We start from the raw sequence: 24350 nt of genomic DNA, 5'->3' as shown, positions 1-24350 counted from the left end.
GACAATTATTTCTTTAAGCCCTGATGCAGGGTCTGAACCCATAACATCGACTTGCACCTTTTGCCTTCATGGATGCTGCTTGACCTGCTGAGTTCTTGAGTTTCTTGATCTGGATTTCAGCATCTGCAGTCTCCTGTGTCTCCAGTAAGCAAGATGTGTTTTTTTTAACAAGAAGGGGAATGGTGGTGATGCAGCAGTTAAATTGGCAGAATAGCAATTCAGAAATGTGAGTTCAAATCCCACCATGGCAGCTGTGGAATTTAAATTCAGTTAATTTAATTATCTGGACTTGCTTAAAGTGAAAACTAGTCTTAGTAATGGTTATTAAAACCCATCTGGTTTACTGATATCTTTCAGGGGAGGAGGTCTGTAGTTTTTACCCAGTCGGGTCTGTGTGTGACTCCAGACCACAGTACTGTGGTTGACTTTTAATTGCTCTCTAATTGGCCTGAGGTTATCTATCCAACTTTATCTCATTTGGGCAAGGGGCACATTTTATTCAGTGAGGTAGCTTGTAAAGTTTTATCATGTTGAAAGCAACAAACAATCTGCCGGAGGAACTCAGCATCTGTGAGGGGAAAGGAATTCTCGAAAAGAATTGAAACATCAACAATTCCTTTCCCCCACAGATGCTGCTCGACCCGCTGAGTTCCTCCAGCAGATTGTTTGTTGCTCCAGATTCCAGCATCTGCAGTCTCTTGTGTCTCCACTTCTCATGTAAAAAACTTGATCAGAGTTCAGAAGAATAAGTGGTGATCTCTTTGAACTGTACACATAATCTTAAGGGGCTTGACAGATTAGATGTGGAGTTGACGGGATGTCTAGAACAAGAGGTCACAGGCTAAAACAATGGTTGACCATTCAGGACTAAGGGGAGGAGAAATCTCGTCACTCGGAGGGTGGCAAATTTTTGGAATTCTTTACTCAACAGGGGTGTGGGGGCTCAGTTGCCACAGATAGTCAAGACAAAGATTGATTAATTTTTGGATATTAAGGGAATTAAGGAATACGGGGTTAGTATAGGAAAGAATAGGTGAAAGCACATAGTTTTCCCAGGGAAGGGGGTGCTAAAAACAAGAGGGCATAGGTTTAAGATCAGAGGTGAGAGATTTAAGATAAGATATCTTTATTAGTCACATGTACATTGAAACACACAGTGAAATGCATCTTTTGTATAGAGTGTTCTGGAGGCAGCCTACAAGTGTTGCCACACTTCTGGCGCCAGCATAGCAAGCCCACAACTTCCTAACCCGTACGTTTTTGTAATGTGGGAGGAAACTGGAGCACCCGGAGGAAACCCATGCAGACACGAGGAGAACATACAAACTCCTTAAAGACAGCGGCCGGAATTGAACCCAGGTTGCTGGCGCTGTAATAGCGTTATGGGACATCAGCTTCTTCACACAGAGAGTGGTGCGTATTTGGAATAAGCTGCCAGAAACAGTGGTTGAGGTGGGCACATTAGCAACGTTTGGAAGTCATCTAGATAAGTACATGGATAGGAGAGGTTTCAGAGCAACACAGTTAGCATGGACGAGTTGGGCCGAAGGGCCTGTATCCATGCAGTAAGACTCTATCATTCTAAGAGGAAAAGATCAGTAACTATCTTATTGAAAGGCAGAGATGGTCCAGTGGGCTAGATGGTCTACTCCTGCTTCTCTTTCTTATGTTTTATGTTATTAATGCAAGTTTTTTTTTGTTAATCAACAGACCAACTGATGGCAGAGGTTTCTGGGTTAGTGTAGCAAAATAAATGGCAACTAATGATTGAGATGAAGAGACAATAACTAGTATGCAAGAAAGTAATAAAAGGTTGTTCTTCGGAGAAATGGGTAGTTGTACAATTTTCACATATTGGCTGGAACCATTTTGTGACTAAGACAATGGGCACGCTGTCTGAAGCTTTACTGAAGACTCTGTCTCATTAAATGTGCAATGGATTTGTGGTTAAAAACCCAACCATTTCATCAGACTGCTTCCAGGAACCTGCCCTTTATCCTGTTCAGCCTTTCGTAGTCCACTGGGTTTTCTTTTAATCGCTCGTGGAACATGGGTACTTCAGGCAAGACTGATATTTATTGCCTATCCCTCACTGCCCTTGAGAAGCTGGCACTGAACTACCCTCCTGAACTGCTGTCGTTCTGCTGGCCCATGATCCACTTGTCTCCTTTCGACCTGATAGCTCACTGATCTGTAGGCGTCACATCATTTGTCTCTTACAGGCCCGTAAAGAATAAACTGAATGTCAAAAAAAATCCCCTTTCATCTAAAATGGCAGCCGTCGCCAATGGCCTGTGTAACTGTATCTTTGTGGACTTCAACTAAAATCACATCCCTGCTCTAATAGTAACAGCTGGGCAAATCCAGATGTGCAAAATGGGTACTTCAATCTGTGTGTGAATTCTCAGTCCATGTTAACTTCAAAACTCACTCAAATTGATAGACAACCAGGCACTCTCATTCAATCTATTTTATCATGCTGGTAACTCCAATATATCATGAATCCTAATTGACATATCTCTACCCCTTCTTCTGCTCCTGCTTCCGATATCCATACATTCCAATGTCAGACCAAAAATTCATGAGCATGGAAACCCATTGAATGGTTTACCAAACACAAAGGGCTCCCTAGTGATGTGGACATGCCAGTGTTTCATATTCTGTGACTCCAGTCCTGTACTGTGCAGCTGACAGTTCTGTGTTGAAGTGGTTCAATGTGTTACCGCAGATGATCATCAGTTAGAATGGCGATAGACGAGGCCTCAACCATCACCTGAATCCCGAGAAGAAATATCCAGTTAGGACTTTTTTTTTCAGGGATTGATGGCACACACTGAGCGATTTAACGGTCTCATAAATCTATGACAGATGTCAAGCTCTCATGATATAATGAGGTTATCAGCACTATAAGCTGATTTGAATGGGAGATCCTGGGCACGGATGAGTTATTTGATTGTATAGTGTCCTACGTGCGTTTATAGAAGTTCACGTGGACTAGCTGTAAGGAACTTCCTCCTGCACACCTCTCTCTCCTGCCCCTGCAGGTTGGACTGGACCTCAAAGCACTGGGATATAAGGGCCTCCGTCCACTGAATGATATAGTCTCGTTTCCTTGCAGTACGTCCCCAGCAGTGCTATGGGGCAGTGAGTGAAGATGGATCTTCAGCTGTCCCAGTATGACTTTCACACTTGGGAGCTCTTCCCAACTTCAGCCTTTTCATTGCCTGTCTGCGCCGGCTTATTGAGTTGAGAAAGACTTGCATTGGTCCTTTATAATATTTTACAGCCAATGGAAAAATGATTTGAAGTGTAGTCACTGCTGCAACGTAGGAAACATGGTGACCGACATATGGACAGGAAGGTCCCACCTACACCAGTGTGCTAAGGCCTGGATAACCTTTTATCGTGATGTCAGTTAAAGATCAGCACTGGCCAGAACACAAGCTTTTCAGTAGTGCCACTCCATCTTTTACACACTTCGAGAGTTTAACCTCCCACTCCATCAATGCCATACTGGAGTGTCAGCCAAGATTCAGTGCTCGAATGTCTGGAGTGGGACTTGAACCCAGGATTTATTGACTCGGGGGTGAGAGTGTTACCCATTGAGCCACAGTTGACACCATGGCTGTCAGTAGATGTGAGGATCTACTGGTCCATAAGGTATAGGAGCAGAATTAGGCCATTCAGCCCATCGAGTTTGCTCCACCATTCGATCATGGCTGATTTATTTTTTCAACCCCATTCTCCTGCCTTCTCCCTGTAACCCTTAACTTCCTTACCAATCAAGAACCTATCAATCTCTGCCTTAAATACACCCAATGACTTGGCCTCCGCCTCCCTCTGTGGTAACGAATTCTACAGATTCACCGCCCTCTGGCTGAAGGAATTCCTCCTCATCTCATTTTTAAAGGGACGTCCCTCTTTATTCTGAGGTTGTGCTCTTGGATCTTAGACTCTCCTCTTGATGGAAACATCCTCTCCACGTCCACTCTATCCAGGCCTTTCAGTATTCAACAGGTTTCAATGAGATTCCCCCCTCATCTTTCTGAATCTCATTGAGTACAGGCCCAGAGCCATCAAACGCTCCTCATACATTAACCCTTTCATTCCCAGGATCATTCTTGCGAACCTCCTTTGGACACTCTCCAGGGCCAGCACATCCTTCTTTAGATACGGTGCCCAAAGTTGCTCACAATGTTCCAGCTGCGGTCTGACTAACACCTTCTCTCTGTTTGTGATGTTTTCTCAGTGCATCCTGATGAAACTACTGGTCTTCAGTCCCTTGACCCCAGCTCTGGAAGGTCGTTCTACTTGCTAACTTGCTTCTAAAAGCCTGAATCTAGTTTACCATTTATAATATGACCCCTAAAAGCTGCAGAGACTCTGTCTTACCGCTGGTGTAACGCTATCTTCGTTGAGTAGCTAGTCTAACAGCTCTGTGAAAACACTCAGACAAAAATTAATGATCTGAAACTCTGGGACTACACAGCTGAATGTGGTAACTTCTCCACTCTCACCCTGTTCAGCTACACACCACCTGCTAGATATTACACTTGGGGTTGGGGGCTGGGCAGGGAGTTGATTTGCAATCCTGATGAATGAGCTCATCCCATTACAGATCAGGCTAGGCGGTGGGGAGGAGCGTGCAAGGAGCAGCTGGCTATGCACTCTTGTACATCTCCTGACAGGAATGTTGCTGAACTTCAGGCTCAGTACATTAGCAGGGTGATTAATTTGACTGTAAAGAAGCATACCAGGAATTAGCTGATCAGTAATGTAAGAGAAGAAGGGGTGGGGTGCCGAGCAGTGGGGGAAGTGTCATTCGGTATTGTACAGATTCACTGCACCAGTGTATTCAGGGCAGAGAAAGCACAAGTAATACAGGCTGATCTGAAGCCTTGTAAAATTAGGAAGGAGAATGGACAACCTTTTGGAGGTCAAGATAACAATGGGATAGACATGGAGATGAATCCAATTGTGATGGAGATCAGAATAAAGATAATCACTAATAAATCTAAGATGGGCCAGGAGCAACACACGAAAATCTGGAGGAACTCAACGGGTCAGGCAACATCTATGGAAGGGGATGGGCAGTTGACGCCGCTGGTCGAGACCAGCATTTGCAGTGTCTTGTGTCTCCAGTTTGCTACCCCGCTGCAGTCTCTTCAAGGTTCGCCCACTTTGAAGAGGTCTTCCTCCTCTCTTCGACGGGACCTCTCTGAGACCCTCTCACACTGCTCCCCCTCTGTGGATCTTGACCTGAAGTGTTGGTTGTCCATTTCCCTCCATAGATGCTGCCTGATCCACTGAGTTCCTCCAGCATCTGCTGTATCTTGTGTCTCCACGGACCAGGAGAAGCTTCTTTATCCAGGGAGCAATTAGGATGTGCAACACACAACATATGGTTGATGCATTTAAGGGTAAAGTGGTTAAGCAGATGAGGAAGGAAGGAATAGAAAGATATTGTGATGGACTGAGACTTCTATTCATCTCACTCAGCGGGTCGAGCAGCATCTGTGGGAGGAAAGGAATTGTCAACGTTTCGAGTTGAAACCCTGCATCAGGTAAAGAGGAGACTCCACTCCCCCCCATCCCCCCTTCACACTCCCCTCTCCCCACCTCGCTGCATCTGCCTCTCTCTCTGTCTGCCTCCATCTACCATTCACCTGCCTCTGTCTCCTAATTCCACCCCCTCCCCTGCCCATCATCTTACACCCCTCCTCAGTCCACCAATCACCTCAGGGCCCCTGTCTCACCACTCCCCCTCTCCTCTCTATACTGGCCTTCTCCCCTCTCCACTCTCAGTCCTGATGCAGGGTTTCGACCCGAAACGTCGACACTTACTTTCCCCCCACAGATGCTGCTCGACCCGCTGAGTTCCTCCAGCAGATTGTCTGTTGCTCCAGATTCCAGAATCTCCCTGTGTCTCTCTTGCCCACTCATACAGTGCCCAGTACTTTGCTCCCTTCCATCACGATCTGTTAACAGACAGGATGGCAGATAACAAGAGATGTCTGCACTGTGTCAGATGACTCTGCGTCTCATTACTCGAAGGGGGAGTTCTGAGAACCTGGAAGTGATACATGAACCACTGCTTGACATTTGCCATCATTTGAGAACTTGAGGCGTTTCTGACAGGGTGCTTGTCATATCAATGGCAAGATAAATGCCAAAGGATGACCGGGTCAGTGTGAGCAGAGCTCAGTGAGGCAGCTTAAACAAGATCTAGATTTCACAAGCTTTTCACCGGCGCTCCAAGCCCTCAATGCTAAACCGGCGGTTCGATGAGATAAAGCATTGAGAAGTGGACGGTAAATTGATCCAATTGTGGGACTGCTGCTGTTTTATCTCCAGGTCTTGGGCAAAGCTGTTGTTGCCAGATAACACAGACATTGGGTAAAAGTCACATGAAAATTTGTAGAGTTTATTCTTCACAACTGCACCTGATTCTGAACATTCCCACCTTGGAATTTTAGGAGTCACAAGAGACAGCAGATAGAGTCATAGAGCTGTCCAACATGGAAACAGGCCCTTCGGCCCAACTCGTCCATGCCGACCAAGCCAGTCCCATTTGGTCCGCGTTTGGCCCATAACCCTCTAAACCCCTCCTATCCTTGTACCTGTCCGAATATCTTTTAACCATTGTTAGTGTACCTGCCTCAACCACGCCATTTGGCTGCTCATTCCATGTACGCACCACCCTTTGCGTGAAGAAGTTGCCCCTCCGGTTCTTTTTAAATCTTTCCCCTCTCACCTTAAACCTATGCCCTCTGTTTTTTAGTTCCACTTCCCTGTGAAAAAGACTGGAGCTAAATACTATTCCAGATACAGGAATCTGGAGCAAAAGTCTATTGCAGGACATGGAACTACTATCATGCAGATGGCTATATATTCAGAAGCTCAATGCCAAGATCAATGCATCGGGTTTAGACACAGATCAGTCCATATTCCTTACAACATAGGAGGGCAGTTCGGCCTATTAAGTCTATGCCAGTTCATGGACCAATCACAGATTCCCTTACTGATTTTCCCTGTAACCTACTCTTCCCAGATTCCCCTCAACATTTCCCCTCCTGCTTTCCGGATTCTACTACTCACCGACACCCCGGGGCAATTTACAGCGGCCAATTAGCCTACCAGTCTGCATGACCTTGAGACGTGGGAGGAAACCGGAGCATCCGGGGGAAACCCACGTGGGTCACAGGGAGAACGTGCAAACTGCACATGGTTGGCAGCGGAGGTCAGGATTGAACCGGGATCACTGGAGCTGCAGCTCTATTTGCTGCTCGTATGATGCCTTCTGTTGTCCGTTTCTCTCAGGCACCGGAGCAGAGTAAGTGTGCGAGTGTTCGCTGCCTGGGTGGGGCGGGCTGGATCAACTGGCTTGGTCTCGTCATCGCGTTCCCTGCAGTCACCCCATGGTTGCACTTCTGCCGCTTCACGGCTCCCATTGCATTGCTGCTGTCAGTGCCTCAAGTGGGGACCGGCCCACAAGGCACAAAAACTAAGACCTTACCCCCTAGAATGTCCTGATGATTAGAGGTGCTTAGAAATAATTGAAAACAATAATTGTAAGATGAAAGATTATTCACAAATTAAAACTAATAATTTTGCTTAATCTGTAAATCAATTGCAAATATTAATATTAATGAAATTAGTGGAAATAAACATTTACTTTCACTTGGAGACACAAGAGACTGTAGATGCTGAAATCTGAAGCAACACACAAACGTGCTGGAGGAACTCAGCGGGTCAGGCGGCACCTGTGGAGGTAAATGGACAGTTGACGTTTCAGGTCAAGACCCTTCAGCTGGACTATCCCCACCTCTTTATACTGGCTACCTCTCCTGTATTTTCCAGTCCAGATGAAGGGTCTTGACCCGAAATGTCGACTGTCCATTCCCCTCCACAGATGATGCCTGACCCGCTGAGTTCCTCCAGCAGTTTGTTTCTTATTTACTTTCACTGAAGGTTGGGTACCTTCTCAGGTGAATGAGGCCAATGGTGGATGTACCAGCCAAGAATGTAGAAGTCCAAGATGCACTGACGCTTACACTGTGTCTAGTCAGTGGTTCTCTAGGGAGCTGCTAGTTGGCCATCGGCAGGATTTGTCCCATCAACTCCTTATCAGCCTCAGACGCAGAAGGTTGTGGGTTCAAATCTCACACTGGAGACTTGAGCACAAAAATCCATGCTGACGCTCCAATGGCTTACTGAAAGAGTGCTGCACAGTCAGAATCTCAGACGAGGAGCCAAGCTGAGGCTGTGCCCACTTTCTCAGGTGATCCTCAAGGACCTTATTTCAAGGAAGATCAGACAGGACATCTTTGGTATCTTGACCAATATTTGTCCGTCAACTGGCATCGCTGAAACAAGTTATCTGGGCATTATCACCCTGCTGTTTTTGGGAGCTTGCTGTGTGCAATTCCTTTCCTTCATTTCAAAATGTTTCATTGGCTGTAAGCTGTTTGGAATGTTCTAGAAGTATAGTAAAATGCAAGTCCCTCATTGTCTTTCTTTCTTTAGAATTATCTGTGTTGGAGAGCTATGGAAACTCAGGCAGATGGAGCAGCTGTGAAGGGCTGGAGGGTCTAACTCCCACTTGTTTCCCTGTCTGTGTGTCTCTGCCAACTACAATAACATAAGGAAGTGCAGTGAAGTAAAAAGATAAGAAAAGATGAGCTATCTTTATTAGTAACATATACATCGAAACACACAGTGAAATGCATCTTTTTGCGTAGAGTGTTCTGAGCACGCCCACAACTTCCTAACTTGGAATGTGGGAGGAAATCGGAGCACCTGGAGGAAACCCACGTAGACACGGGGAGAACGTACAAACTCCTTGCAGACAGTGGGCGGAATTGAACCCAGGTCGCTGGCGCTGTAATAACGTTACGCTGACTGCTACACAACCGTGCCTGCCTCAATCATCAATCATGACTTAAGAATGAGTCACTTCAAAATACCGAGCTTATCCATGGGTGTGAATGGAGAGGCCATTTTAGACAGGGCTGTGTGGTTATTGGGAACTAACTTGTACGTTCTCCCAGTGTCTGCGTGGGTTTCCTCCGGGTGCTCCAGTTTCCTCCCACATTCCAAAGACGTACGGGTTAGGAAGTTGTGGGCATGCTATGTTGGCGCTGGAAGTGTGGCGACACTTACAGGCTGCCCCCAGAACACTCTACGCAAAAGATGCATTTCACTGTGTGTTTCAATGTACACGTGACTGATAAAGAAATCTGATCTTTAATTAGTACGGGATGACCAATGTTCATTGGGTCAACCAGATATGATCTCAGGTTACCATTCCATCTGTAGCATCACACCCCCATAACATGACACTCCAATGCCAAAAGCTAAGCCAGGTTGCCGTCTGGAGATCTTCAGAGGAGCCTGGCATTATCCCCAATCACAGAGCGAGTGCTGTGTTGTCACAGTGGATGAGAGTTTAAGTTGAGGTCTGGTTTGCTCTTTCGGGTGGCAGTATCCTATAGAAGAGCAGCGGGTGTTTTTGCTGGTGATCTGCTCAGTATTTAACTCTAAGCCTGACTGCGCGGTCATTACCTCATTGCTGTTTCTGGGTTCTTACTGTGCACAAACTGCCTGCTTGCATTTCCCACAGTGAAACAGTGGCAAGCGCTCTGGGTCGTCCTGCAGTCATGAAAGGTGCTGTACAAATATACACCTTGGTCAAAAAACAAGAAGTAAATGTTGAAAAAATCCATCCGCATGACGGATGTGATATTATCAATTAGTGGTATCACAAAGCGACTATTGACGAAAGCGGCCCACTTTAAGTCTGTTTGATGTTTTATCCATTGTTTTTCTAGTTTATTTCCCATGGTGATAACATTACACTATCTACGAGTCTTTTCATGGAACCTTCCCACTGGCCTCCTTTGTCATAATAGCCTGCTAATTCTTTACTTGGTGAAAGTCTTTGTCTGTGTAAACTGGTGTTTTCGTAAAACTCCACAAAAAGCGGATCCAGTCTTACTTTTCCCAATCTTCCCAGCTACACATCCTCACTTACAGTTGCACTGTTCTATGCCCATCACAAACTCCTATTGCAGTCTCATTCCCCTTCCTTGGCTGCTTGCATCTCCGGGGTATGGTAGCACAACAGCCAAGTTACGGTGGTGCATTGGCCGAATTATTGGTGAGTAATCCAGAGGGTTGAATCAATAATCCAGAGGTCCAGAATCAAATCTCACCATGGCTGTTGTATGTAAATTCAGTTATTAATCTGAAATAAGAACAGTGAGTCTTAATAATGCTGACCGTGAAACTACTTGTAAAAACCCATCTATTTCAATAATGACCTTCAAGGGAGGAATTTGCCCTGTCTGGCCTATATTTGACTTCAGACCTATCAAAGTGGTTGCTTCTGAAATGGACCCCAACAGAGCAGCACTCCCTCAGTACTGCACTACAGTATCAGCTGAGATTCTCGTGCTCAAGTCGCTGGAGTGGGACTTGACATATGGAATCATGGAATGGTTACAGTATAGAAGGAGGCCATTTGGCCCATTCTGTCCATGCTGGCTCTCTATCAGTGAAACTCTAGTTCCACCCAACAGCTCTTTCTCCGTGTCCTTGCAAATTTTCTCCACCATATATATCTATCTAATTCCTTCTTGAAGGCCACAATGGAACCTGCCTCCATAATATCTACAGGAGGTGCTTTCCAGATTCTAACTAAAGAATATTTTCCCACCTACCATTATTAATTCTCTTCCCCTTTATTTTCTACCTGTGTCTTTTAATCCCCAATGCCTGCCCCAGTGGGAAAAGCCTCCCACTCTCTGGACAGACCCCTTATCATTTTTTGTATTTCCGTCACATCTCCTCTCAAAGGCTTAAGGACTCCCTCTGTCATAAGACTCTTGAATAGGCCTCTTGAACAATAAAGATGAACTCTTGATCTCTCAATCTACCTCGTGTTGGCCCTTGCACTTTACTTGTCTACCTGCACTGCGCTTTCTCTGTTACTGTAACACTATGTTCTGCACTGTTATTGTTTTCCTTTTGTACTACTTTGGGGTACTTACGTACGATCTGTCTTGATAGTATGCAAACAAAAGCTTTTCACTGTGTCTCGGTACATGTGACAATAATAAACCCTTCTCTTCAAAGAAAACAGTCCCTGTCTTATATCATTGTAAGTGTAGCCCCTCATCTCAGGAACCAGTCACGTAAATCTTCTCTGCACTCTGCCTCCAAATTTGCCTCTAGCTACCATATTTACTCATTTGGTCTCACTCTACCAGAGATATTCCCCTTGTTCCACCCATCCCTCCCACCTTCTCTGCAACTGAAATGAACAGGTTTTCTCCGTTTCCCAGTTCTGACGAAGGATCTCAGACATGAACCTTTAACCGTCTCTCCTTTTTCAGATGCTGCCTGACCTGTTTGGTGTTTCCAGCATTTTCTGGTTTTGTTTCTGGAGCCTCAGTAGTGCCTTCACATCCTCCACATAACGTGGCGACCGGAATTGAACACAATACTACAGTTGAGGCCAGACCAGTGGTTAATCAAGGTTCAGGAAACCAGACGCCACAGTAATCTGGTCACTATTGAGATTTAGCAAATCCATTCCCACATCTATTGCCAGCTCCTTACCACAGTCTCCCACCCTGTCCTCAGGTACCTTTTCTTGCTTGGTACGTCTCCTTGTGTGTTGGCAGTGGATCATTGACAAATATGGGGAACCGGGAGGTGCGTGTATAGAAATTTTCCACATTAACCCATCCTGGCAAAAGCCAGCAGAAGGGGGGGGGGGTGCTTCTTGACACATGATGGATTTGCGACAGGAATGGAAGATGGTGATATCATCCTGAAGAACCGAGTACAGCAAAACGAGCGACAGAAAGGGAAGCTAACACAGAGAAACCTGCCCTGTGCCAAGAAATATAATTGAAGCCAGGTTTCCCCATATTTGCAAAGTTTTGACTGGTAATTAGGATCAGACCTCTTTTGACAAGCACTTTAAAGCAAATCTCTTTGTGTGCATGCTTGCATGTTACTCGCTGGAATTGTATCGTGTGTGGCCTGGAGGTGGTGCGCTCGGTTTGTAGGTCACTGAGGGATGAGCTTGCAATGATTTGACAAACTCTCCTGGAGGAGGGTAACGTGACCTCCAGCAGAAGGTCAAGGGGGCAACTCTATGTCACAACCCATCATGTGAGGTAGACTTCTTGACCTTCAGTGAAGGACAATGGAGAATATTTCTGGGTCACACTCATCCTTTTAATTTATTCCTTCTTTGGACATGGCCGTTGCTTGTAAGAGAAGCATTTATTGCCCATTCCTCATTGCACTTGAGAAGGTGGTGGTGAGCTATCTTTCTGCAGTCCCTTTGGTGAAGGTGCTACCACAGTGCTGTTGGGCAGAAAGTACCAGGATTTAGACTCAGTGAAGATGAAGGACTGGCAATATACTTCCAAATCAGGGTGGAGTGTGACCAGGAGGGGAACCTGCCGGTGGTGGTGTTCCCATTTGCACCTGATGCCCTTGTCCTTCCTGATGATAGAGATCACGGGTTCGGGAGGTACAGTAAGTGGGGCCTAGGCAAGTAACTGCAGTGCACACTGCGGCCACTGGACGCTGGTAGTGGAGGGGATGAATGTTTAGGGTGGTGGAGGGGATGCCAGTCCAGAAGGCTGCTTTTTCCTGGGTGGTGTTGAGCTCCTTGAGAGTCCTGATGAAGGATCTCAGCCTGAAATGCAACTGTTCATTTCCATCCGTAGATGCTGCCCGACCTCCTGAGTTCCTCCAGCATTTTGTGTGCTGCTTGAGAGTTGTTGGAACTGCACTCATCCAGACAAGCCGAGAATGTTTCATTATGTTGGTGGCTTGTAAATGGCAGAAAGCCTTTGGAGAGTCAGGAGATGAGTGACTAATGACAGGATATTCAGTCTCTTGTAACTATGGTATTTAAGTGGCTGCCCCACCACCGTCCCCAAGTGATTACCCCTAGTTTATTGATGGTGGGCAACTCTGTGATGGTAATTCCCATGAATGTCCAAGGTGGCTGGATAGATCTGTCATTGCCTGGTATTTGTGTGTGTGAAGAGTGTCCCGATCTTAATGCACACAGGCATAGCCTGCTTCAGTGAGAAGTTGTGAAGGAAAATGAATATTAGAATATAGAACATAGAACAGTATAGCACAGGAACAGGTCCTGCAGCCCACAATGTCTGCACCGAACATGATGAATTGGAATTGGTTTATTATTGTCACTTGTACCGAGGTACAATGAAAAACTTGCCTAGCATGCCGTTCATACAGATCAATTGATTACACAGAGCATTGAGTTAGTACAAGGTAAAACAATACAGAATGCAGAGTAAAGTGTCACAGCTACAGAGAAAGTGCAGTGCAGGTAAGACAATAAGGTGCAAGGTAGATTGTGAGGTCAATATTCCATCTTATCGTGCTAGAGTAATACTAAAGCTCTTCTGTTTGTACATGATATATATACCTCCATTCCCTGCATATTCATGTGTCCGTCTAACAGCCTCTTAAACACCACAACGTGTCTGCTTTCACCACTCTCCCCAGAAGCCCAATGCAGGCACCTACCACTCTCTGTGTTAATAAAAAACTTGCCCCACACAAATCCTTTAAACGTTCCCCCCCTCACCTTAAATTCATGTGCTCTAGTACTTGACATTTCTACCCTGGGAAAAAGGTTTTAACTGTCTACCCTATGTATGCCTCTCATAATCTTATAAACTTCTATCAGGTCTCCCCCCAGCCTCCGATGCTCCAGAGGAAACAACCCAAGTTTGTCCAACCTCTCCTTATAGCTCATACCCTCTAGTCCAGGCAGTATCCTGCAGCCTTTTCCTTTTGCGTAGTGACCATCCCACAGATAGAACATAGAACATTACAGCACATTACAGGCCCTTTGGCCCACAATGTTGTGCCGACATTTTATCCTGCTCTAAGATTTATCTAACCCTTCCCTCCCACATAGCCCTCCATTTCTCTGTCATTCATGTGGCTATCTAAGAGTCTCTTAAATGTCCCTGATGTATCTGCCCCCACAACCTCTGCAGGCAGTGTGTTCCACACACCCACCACTCTCTGTGTAAAATAACTTACCCCTGACATCCCCCTTATACCTTCCTCCAATCACCATAAAATTATGCCCTCTTGTGTCAGCCATTGTCGCCCTGGGAAAATGACTGTCCCCTCGATCTATGCCTCTTATCATCTTGTACACCTCTATCAAGTCACTTCTCATCCTCCTTCTCTCCAAAGAGAAGAGCTCGAGCTCACTCAACCTATCCTCATAAGACATGCTCTCCAATCCAGGCAGCATCCTGGTAAATCTCCTCTGCACCCTCTCTAAAGCAGATAAGTGGAGGAAAGGCAATGGGTGAAGTGGCTGAATGCATGTACTTTCCTTAATCCCTTCTTCCTGATAGCGGGCTGTATCACTGACCACTTATGGCAGGAGCGAACAGGTGCAATAAGCAATGAAAACAAGGCGTGCTGGAAGTACTCAGCATGTCAGGCAGCATCTGCGGAGAGAGTAGCAGAGTTAACGTTTCAGGTCTGTTGCATTTCATCTGAACTGGGAAAATGAGTGACAAATGAGTTCACATGTGGCGATGGGTGGACAGAACAAAAGGGGGCACATTGGTCCAGTAGTTAGAGTTGCCACCACATAGCTCCAGCGGCCCAGGTTCAATCCTGGTCTTTGGGTACTGTCCCTGTGGAGTTTGCACGTTCTCCCTGTAACCCCCAGAAGTTGCAGTTTCCTCCCACAGACTTGCAGGTTGGTAGGTTAATTGGAGTTTTAGTTTGTCCCTTGTGTGGGTAGATGGGGGAAATTGGGGGGTGGTGGGGGTAAGGGAGAAGGGAGTGTTGATGGGGATTCAAGAAGAAAAACAAGCTTAGTGTAGATAGGTGCTTGATTGGCGTGGGCATCTGAATCAGGTTTATTATCACTGACACATGTCGTGAAATTTGTTGCTTTGTGGCAGCAGTACAGTGCAAGACATAAAAATTACTGTAAGTTACAAATAAATAAAAAGTGCGAAAGAGGAATAACGAGGTAGAGTTCATGGGTTCATGGATCATTCAGAATTCTGATGGCAGAGGGGAAGGAGCTGTTTCTAAATCTTTGAGTGTGGGTTTTCAGGCTCCTGTCCCTCCTCCCTGACGGTAGTAACGTGAAGAGGGCATGTCCCAGATGGTGAGGGTCCTTAATGATGGATGCCACCTTCTTGAGGCACCGCCTCTTGAAGATGATGGCGGGGAGGGTTGTGCCCGTGATGGAGCTGGCTGAGCCTATGACCCTCTGCAGCCTCTTTCTATCCTGTGCATTGGAGCCTCCATACCAGATGGTGACGCAACCAATCAGAATGCTCTCCACCGTACATCTGTAGAAATTTGCAAGAGACTTTGCCGACATGCTGAATCTCCTCAAAGTCCCAATGAAGTAATGACACAAGGGGCCGAAGGGCCTGGAACCTGTTGTGTGAGTGAAAAGGAAGACTTGTGATGGAAGGGATTGAGAGATAAAAGTGATGATAGAGACTGGTGTTGCTTTGCCTGGAATTTAGAAGAGTCAGTGATGATGTCACTGACACTTTCAAGATATTATGGGAACAGAGAGCCTAGATGGAGCAAAGCTATTTCTGCCAGTTTGGGAGTCTCAGACTGCATTGTCCCAAATTAGAGTCAATCTGTTCAGGAATCACATTAGCAAATAGTTGTCCAGAGCTGCTGGTAGAGATTCGGAACTCCCCCAACCGGACACCAGTCATTGCTGGGTCATTTGTTCATTTTGAATCTGAGATTGATAAAACTATACTAACCAAAAACTATACTAACCCGATGAGGTGAAGGAGATGCATAAAATTAGGTGAAGGAGGGGTCGTGATTATACTGAATGGTGGAATAAACTAGAGTGGTAAGTTGACTTCTGTACTGCTTTGGAGATACAGCTTCAAACATAGAACATAGAATACAGAGCACAGAACATACAACAGTACAACACAGGAACAGGCCCTTCAGCCCACCATGTCTGTGCCGAACACGATGCTGAATTAAACTAAATCTTTTCTGCCTGCACATGTCCCTCCATTCCCTGCAGATTCATGTGTCTAACAGCCTCTTAAACACCACTGTGATATCTGCTTCCATCACCACCCCTAGCATGCCGTTCCAGGCACCCACCACTCTCTGAGTAAAAACAAAACTTGCCCCAGACATCTCTTTTAAACTTTCCCCCTCTCACCTTGAGGTTTTTACCCTGGGCAGCATTAACCGGTTTTGTTTTTTAAATCAGAACGCTGGGATTTCAGCATCATTGTAGCAGCCCCTGATGATTATGGGTTTAAATCTGTTTTTTATAAACTCCCAGATCAAGCTCTACTTACGCAGATTCAACAGTCTCGGGGCCAAGAGCTGAGTTCCTAAAATTCCAAGATAAAGACTGGCCAGCATAATCAAGCCTTTGTGACTGTTCCACATTAATCTGCGCAGAAAGCTACCCCGCCTCTTTCTCCAGAATGCTCTTTTTTTTGTGTGTGAGACCTTCAATTGTTTATGATTTGATGTGAAGAGTCAGCTCCCTGAGACTTTCCTTTCACGGAGCTGACTCACGGGTTCCTCCTCCCCTCCCCCATGGGTCGGTGGCACTGCTGATGAAGAATCTTTCACTTGGCCAGCCCAGCGTTGAGCTTCTCACTTAATCTTCTGCATCAAAGCAAAGTAACTGAGACTGAGGCCTACTTGCATAAGTGTTAAAATGTGCAGCATATTTCGGGATATAAAGTCTCTCTCTCTCTCTCTCTCGCTCTCTCTCTCTCGCTCTCTCTCTCTCTCTCTCTTTCTCACATCCAGGAGATCTGACTGAGGTGTATGGACGTCATGTCACCCACCTGCCCATCCAATCTTTCCCCCTCCGTTTCTGTTTCCCCTCCTTCTCTGTTTTACTTTCACAACTTTATTGCTGCATTAGAATCGTTTCCACTTCCATTGGGAATTATTGTCCCTCTTTTTCCATTATGCCCACTAGCTCACTCGCTCTCCATACCAACTATATGTTCTTCCTTCCTCTGTATTTTAGCCTTTGCCACTTCTGTGCCTCCCTCTCCTTAGAATTATGACTAACCTGTCCTTCTATTTGTCTTAAAATCCTTGGCACGCTTCTCCCTTCACCCCAGTTTGACTCATTCTCTTTATCACTATGACTTTCCCTAAATTTTACTGATGTCTGTGGTTTGTGACATCCGAAAAGTTCCTTTATAGTTTTAAGCAGAGTCCAATCCACCATCCTACACTGACTACTCCACAGTCTTAAGCATGAAAATCAAGCTGACCCTCCGTGCAATATGGGGAGGACATTCGGTCCATCAGGGTTCTGCTAGATCATAGTAGAGGATTCCTCTCAGAACTATTCCATGCTTGTCCACTCTAACCCTGAAAATTATTTTCTGTTGTGCCTTTGTTAAGAAGGGTTGTTAAGAAGGCGTTTGGTGTGTTGGCTTTCATTAGTCGGGGTATTGAGTTCAAGAGCTGCGAGGTGATGTTGCAGCTCTATAGAACTCTGGTTAGACCACACTTGGAGTATTGTGTCCAGTTCTGGTTGCCTCATTATAAGAAGGATGTGGAAGCTTTAGAGAGGGTGCAGAGGAGATTTACCAGGATGCTGCCTGGATTGGAAAGCATGTCTTATGAGGATAGGTTGAGTGAGCTGGGGCTTTCCTCTTTGGAGAGGTGACTTGATAGAGGTGTACAAGATAATAGGCATAGATCGAGTGGACAGTCAGAGACATTTTCCCAGGGCGACAATGGCTAACACGGCGGGACATAATTTTAAGGTGATTGGAGGAAGTATAAAGGGGATGTCAGGGTAAGTTCTTTACACAGAGAGTGGTGGGTTCGTGGAACTCACTGCTGGCAGAGGTTGTGGGGGCAGATACATGAGGGACATTTAAGAGACTATTAGATAGCTACATGAATGATAGAGAAATGGGGGGGGCTATGTGGGAAGGAGGGGTTAGATAGATCTTAGAGCAGGATAAAATGTTGGCACAACATTGTGGCTGAAGGGCCTGTACTGGGCTGTAATGTTCTATGTTCTATCCAATTCTCTTTTAAAGGGGATGTTTAGGCTTTATAACCTTTGGCTATAAGGATCTTATCCTTGACTACAGAAAGTTATTCCCCAGAATCGGACTTGGGCAGCACAGTGATTTGTAAGATGGTGCGGCTGCCTTGTGGCTTCAGTGACCTGGGTTTGATCCTGATCTCTGGTGCTGTCTGCGTGGTTTTCACCTTCTCTCTATGGTGGCGTGAGTCTGGAACCCAGGAGCTCTGGTTACCTGCTACATCCCAAATGTGTGTGGGGAGGTGGATTGGCCACTGGTGTAGGTGGGTGGTGGGAGAATTGAAATGTTGTTGGGGGTGAGGTTAGTTAATGGGCATGTGAGAGAGAAGAGTTTACAGGGAAATGAGAGGAAGCGTGGGACAGCTGGGATATCACAGACCTGATGGACTGACTGGCCACCTACATTGTAAGGAAGTATGAACTTGGCAATCCTTAACTCCAACAGCCTGACTTTCCTTCCTACATCCCTCAACAAACGTAATCTGCAATGGAAAAGACAGAAAACTGCAGGACTCTTGCACCAGAAATGATGACAGAAGTCATCCAGTCAAGCAAAATCTGTAGGAAGACAAAACCAGTCAATGTTTTGGGTCAGAGACCCTTCCTGAGAGTGGAGGGTTTATAGTTTTCAAAGCAGAGCTGGTGAGAGGGGTGAGGAGCAGGGCAAAAACCTATATAGAACATAGAACACTACAGCACAGTACAGGCCCTTCGGCCCACAATGTTGTGCTGACATCTTATCCTGCTCTAAGATCTATATAACCTTCCCTCCCACATAGCCCCCTACTTTTCTATCATTCATGTGTCTATCTAAGAATCTCTTAAACGTCCCTAATGTATCTGCCCCCACAGTCTCTGCAGGCAGTGCGTTCCATGCACCCACCACTCTCTGTGTAAAAAAACTTACCCCTGATATCCCCCTTATACCTTACTCCAATCACCTTAAAATTATGTCCCCTCGTGTTAGCCATTGTCGCCCTGGGAAAAAGTCTCTGACTGTCCACTCGATCTATGCCTCTTCTCATCTTGTACACCTCTATTGAGTCACCTCTCATCCTCCTTCTCTCCAAAGAGAAAAGCCCTAGCTCACTCAACCTACCCTCATAAGACATGCTCTCCAATCCAGGCAGCATCCTGGTAAATCCCCTCTGCACCCTATTGAAAGCTTCCACATCCTTCCTATAATGACGCGACCAGAACTGAACACAATGCGGCCAGATCCGAACACTATATGGAGATAGGTTAAGACAAATCAGGTGAGAAGGAGCATGAGTATGATTGTTAGCGATACATTTTAAAGAAACATAGTGGGAAAGTGCCCCGAGCTTGATAATGGGGAAACGAGTGCAGTTCACCTGAAGCTGGAGAATACAATACTCATTCAAGAGGGCTGCAAAGTCCCCCAGATGGAAGATAAGATGTTCTTCCAGTTCATGTTGGGCCTCACTATGGCAGTGAAGCAGACTGACAGGTCATAGTGGGAATGGGATTAAGAATTAAAGTGGCAGAGCACCCCTGCAGACTGAGCATGGGTGCTCTGCAAAGTGATCACACAATCTGTGTTTGGTTTCACCACTGTAGAGGAGCCACATTGTGAACACTGAATGCAGTTCACTAAATTAGAAAAAAGTGCAGGCAAATTGTTGCTTCACCTGGAATGAGGGTTTAGGCCTCTGGATCTTGGGAAGGGAAGCGGTGAATGGACGGCTGTTGCATCTCCTCTGATTCCATGGGAAGGTACCAAAGGATGGCGACAGTAGACCAGACCAGAGACTCACAAAGTAAGAGGTCCCTGTGAATTGCAGATGGGGAGGAGAGGGGAAGATGTGACTGACAGTGGGATTATGTTGGAGCTGGCAGAAATCTGCAGTTACGCTGGAAAATGTCCGACGATGCTTCAAAGGCACATATCAGACAGTGAACCAAAGAATAATTACTGCTATTCCATTGTATTGAACCAAGGGTTTTCCCAAGCATCACCTAATCCCTCAGCTTCTCTAGTTTTCTCTTCAACCTTGCGAAAGCCAGCTTCCACCGTCACAAGCTTTTTAACTCCCACTTGCTGTGTAAACAAATTGACTCATTAACTCGCAATGTGTAACCTCGGGCTGCCTTGCTGGTTTTGCCCCACATGAAATGGGACTGTGACACTGACTTGTGACAATAGTAATTTCACTGATTCGTCATCTTGGCTCAGTGGCCGCGCACTAATGAATTAATTTACAGACTGTCACAGCGACTCTCTGGAACACAAGATTTTAACTATTACCAATCTTGGACCAATCCACAGACTCTCTTTGTGCAAGAGACCTTGTGTGACAAGACCATGTAAAGTAAGGTTGACTCCTTCCCTCCTGTGGTCCTCCCCACCATGTAATCCCAGGCAACTAGGGAGCTACACTATTAATTATTTACTAAAGACGTACAGACTCCAAATTATTTTCATTACTTTCTGAATGGTGCATGAACGTTATTCTGTTATTTTTGCACTATTTATTTATTTTTGTAATTTATAGTAATTTTATGTCCTTGCACTGTACTGCTGCCGCAAAACAACAAATTTCATGTCATATATGGTAAGTTAGTGATAATAAATCTGATTCTGATTCTATAATATCAGGATGTCCTGTGACTGTGTATCCAATCAATTAGTTCTCGAGTCTTAGCAACTGCATTTATTGAAGGAAACAACAGAGATCTATGTAATTTAACTCAGCTGAACATTTAGAAATTATATTTTTATTAGAGTTATCGGATTGTGAGGATAACCATCTCCAGTTGTAAGCCTTTACTTATGAGTGGCAACAATGAGCACATCATACACACAAATGAGTATATAGGCATATATACATATTTCCTTACTTATTGCATTTAACCAAGCGGACATCTACACAAAGTCTCTGAACATTAGATTAACAGATACTGCTACATTTGTTCCTGTTCGCTGCAGGACAGGTAACCTCCATTATTCCAAATCCATTTTAAAGAGTATTTTGGAATTCCTGAGCTATTTCTCACGATTACTGTCAGTGATAATTAATTATAGCATGACAAGTGTTATTGTGAACAAGATTCCCAGAAAGGAAATAATTCCTTCAAGGCAACAAATGCCACTTGTTACCATCCTGCTCCGTTTGTTTCGTTGTTTATTTCAAGGCTGCCTTGACGCATTCACAATGTGCCATGGAAACTAGTCAAGAGGCCTGGGTTTTACCCATTCTGTTGTTTCGGCAAATAATAAAACAATAGTGGCAACTCAATCAGGTCCCGGCACTTTAGACCTTGAAGCATCCTGGGAACAGATCAATTTCGAACCATTGAACAACCTCCAGTCACTGAAGGACTTTCAATAGATAATAAGGAATCAACAACTTTTGTTGTATGAGATTACACAAGACTGCATGTATGAATGTGTACATGTTTAATTCTTGTTCCTTTGCCTCTTTACAAGCTGTTGGCAGTGCCCCTTTTAGACTCACGTTGCCACGTGGTTCTGTACAGGCCTCGTTACTTCTGTTCAGGTTGTGGAAATTCGCCCTTACGGAGTTCACAAATCACTACCCAAAAAATCTGAGGTACAGAGTAAAATTTGATCTTGCAGAAGTTATATGGGGTTAAAAAAAAGTCAATAAATAAACACTTTTGTTTTCAACTTGTGTTTCTTGAGGCATACGCAGATGATGCGGCCTCGCGTCACGGAAAATCGTGGGACGGGCAATTTTCTAGGAACTCAACCCCTGCCTCGTAATGAGGGGTCACCTGTACCAGTGTCGCACACCAGTCCCTTCAGGGTCTATTTACCAGGAAAGGCAACCCCACCACAGCCCTGCAGACCATGTGATATCTAAGAACACTTGATGTTCTTCATCTCCTCCTGTCCTTGGTGGCGAGCTGCAATGCAGGGTTTGGCCCTTCACCCAGTTGTTTTACAAAGAAAAAATGTAATAATCTGCACGAAATTGTCTTGTGGGATTCACCACTTAACCAGGACCTCCTGTTCCTAGTTAATGCAACTGCTCAGAGATACAGACTGCTGCAATGCTATTCATATCATTGGTTCACATATTGGTTAACTCTTAAATGGCCACAAAAATCACACATTCCGTTATGTCTGACGATATTACATAAGAAAATGAGAAATAGGAGCAGGAGTAGGCCAATGGGCCTATCTGCCATTCAATAAGATCATGGCTGATCTGGCCGTGGACTCAGCTCCACCTACCTACCTTTGTCTCCTAACCCTTAATTCCCTTATTATGCAAAAATCTATCTCACTAAGTCTTACATATATTTAATGAGATAGCCTCTACTGCTTCCCTGGGCAGAGAATTATACAGATTCACTACTCTCTGGGAAAAGCAGTTCCTCCTCATCTCCGTCCTAAATCTATTCCCCCGAATCTTGAGGCTATGTCCCCTAGTTCTAGTCTCACCTACCAGTGGAAACAACTTTCTTGCCTCTATCTTGTCTATCCCTTTCCTAATTTTATATGTTTCTATAAGATCCCCTCTCATTCTGAATTCCAGCCAGTATAGTCCCAGGAGACTCAATCTCTCCTCGTAAGCTAACCCCCTCATCTCTGGAATCAACTCGGTGAACCTCCTCTGCACCGCCTCCAAAGCCAGTATATCTTTCCTCAAGTACAGAGACCAGAACTGCATGAAGTACTCCAGGTGTGGCCTCCACCAGTATCCTGTACAGTTGCAGCCAATATTCCATTGGCGATTCTATTAAATGTATGCTGTGCTTTTTTTTAAATAATCACTGCTTGGTGCTGAGTACTTTTCTCCTCATCCTGCTGTACCACATCTGATAGGAATGATTGTGGCTGCTGGTTTGGGATTGATAGGAGCTGACGTGGCATTCCTCTGTGCCCTTGTGCTTAGCAGCCACCAGGAACACATTTACTCAAAGTGCTTTATTTTTTGACTTAGGAGTTGTAATTGAAAGTATACTTCAAGAAAAGGAGAGCAACTAAGTGTTGGAGTCATGTGGAACCTTCTAATTCCTCTGTCCTCTGATGGCATAGAACATAGAACAGTACAGCACGGGAACAGGCCCTTCGGCCCGCGATGTTGTGCTGAACTATTTAAACGAATGACACCTGATCCCTTCTGCCTGCACAAGGTCCATATCCCTCCATTCTCAGCATATTCATGTGCCTATCTAAGAGCCTCTTAAATGCCTCCATCATATCTACTTCCACCACGACCCCTGGCAGTGCATTCCAGGCACCCACCACTCTGTAAGATATCTTTATTAGTCGCATGTACATCGAAACACACAGTGAAATGCATCTTTTGCGTAGAGTGTTCTGAGGGCAGCCCGCAAGTGTCACCATGCTTCTGGCGCCAACATAGCATGCCGACAACTTCCTAACCTGTATGTCTTTGGAATGTGGAGGAACAGAGGGATATTGGGGTCCACGTCCATAGATCCCTCAAGGTTGTCATGCAGGTCGACAGGGTTGTTAGGAAGGTGTATGGTGTGTTGGCCTTCATTAGTCGGGGTATTGAGTTCAAGAGCCGTGAGGTGATGTTGCAGCTCTATAGAACTCTGGTTAGACCACACTTGGAGTATTTTGTTCAGTTCTGGTCGCCTCATTATAAGAAGGATGTGGAAGCTTTAGAGAGGGTACAGAGGAGATTTACCAGGATGCTGCCGGGATTGGAGAGCATGTCTTATGAGGATAGGTTGAGTGAGCTCGGGCTTTTCTCTTTGGAGAGAAGGAGGATGAGAGGTGACTTGATAGAGGTGTACAAGATGATAAGAGGCATAGATCGAGTGGACAGTCAGAGACTTTTTCTCAGTGCGACAATGGCTAACACGAGGGGACATAATTTTAAGGTGATTGGAGGAAGATATAAGGGGGATGTCAGAGGTAAGTTTTTTACACAGAGTGGTGGGTGTGTGGAACGCACTGCTGGCAGAGGGTGTGGAGGCAGATACATAAGGGACATTTAAGAGACTCTTAGATAGATGCATGAATGATAGAGGAATGGAGGGCTATGTGGGAGTGAAAGATTAGATAGATCTTAGAGCAGGATAAAATGTCGGCACAATATCATGGGCCGAAGGGCCTGTACTGTGCTGTAATGTTCTATGTTCTATAAAACAAAACTTGCCCCGGACATCTTCTTTCAACTTTCCCCTTCTCACCTTAAATGCATGTCCTCTAGTATTAGATATTTCAGTCCTAGGGAAAAAGATACCAGCT

At 45.3% G+C, this 24350-nt stretch overlaps 1 protein-coding gene across 4 annotated transcripts in view; it reads left to right on the top strand.

Moving 5' to 3' along the window:
* sema3b (sema domain, immunoglobulin domain (Ig), short basic domain, secreted, (semaphorin) 3B) overlaps positions 1–24350 on the top strand; it is a 376487-nt gene that overhangs the window by 266597 nt on the left and 85540 nt on the right. The gene's annotated exons all lie outside the window — the stretch shown is intronic.

This window comes from Pristis pectinata, chromosome 6, assembly GCF_009764475.1.
Source record: "Pristis pectinata isolate sPriPec2 chromosome 6, sPriPec2.1.pri, whole genome shotgun sequence".
Lineage (NCBI taxonomy): Eukaryota > Metazoa > Chordata > Chondrichthyes > Rhinopristiformes > Pristidae > Pristis > Pristis pectinata.
The sequence above is the reverse complement of the archived record's forward strand: the minus strand, read 5'-3'. Positions and strand labels throughout refer to the sequence as shown.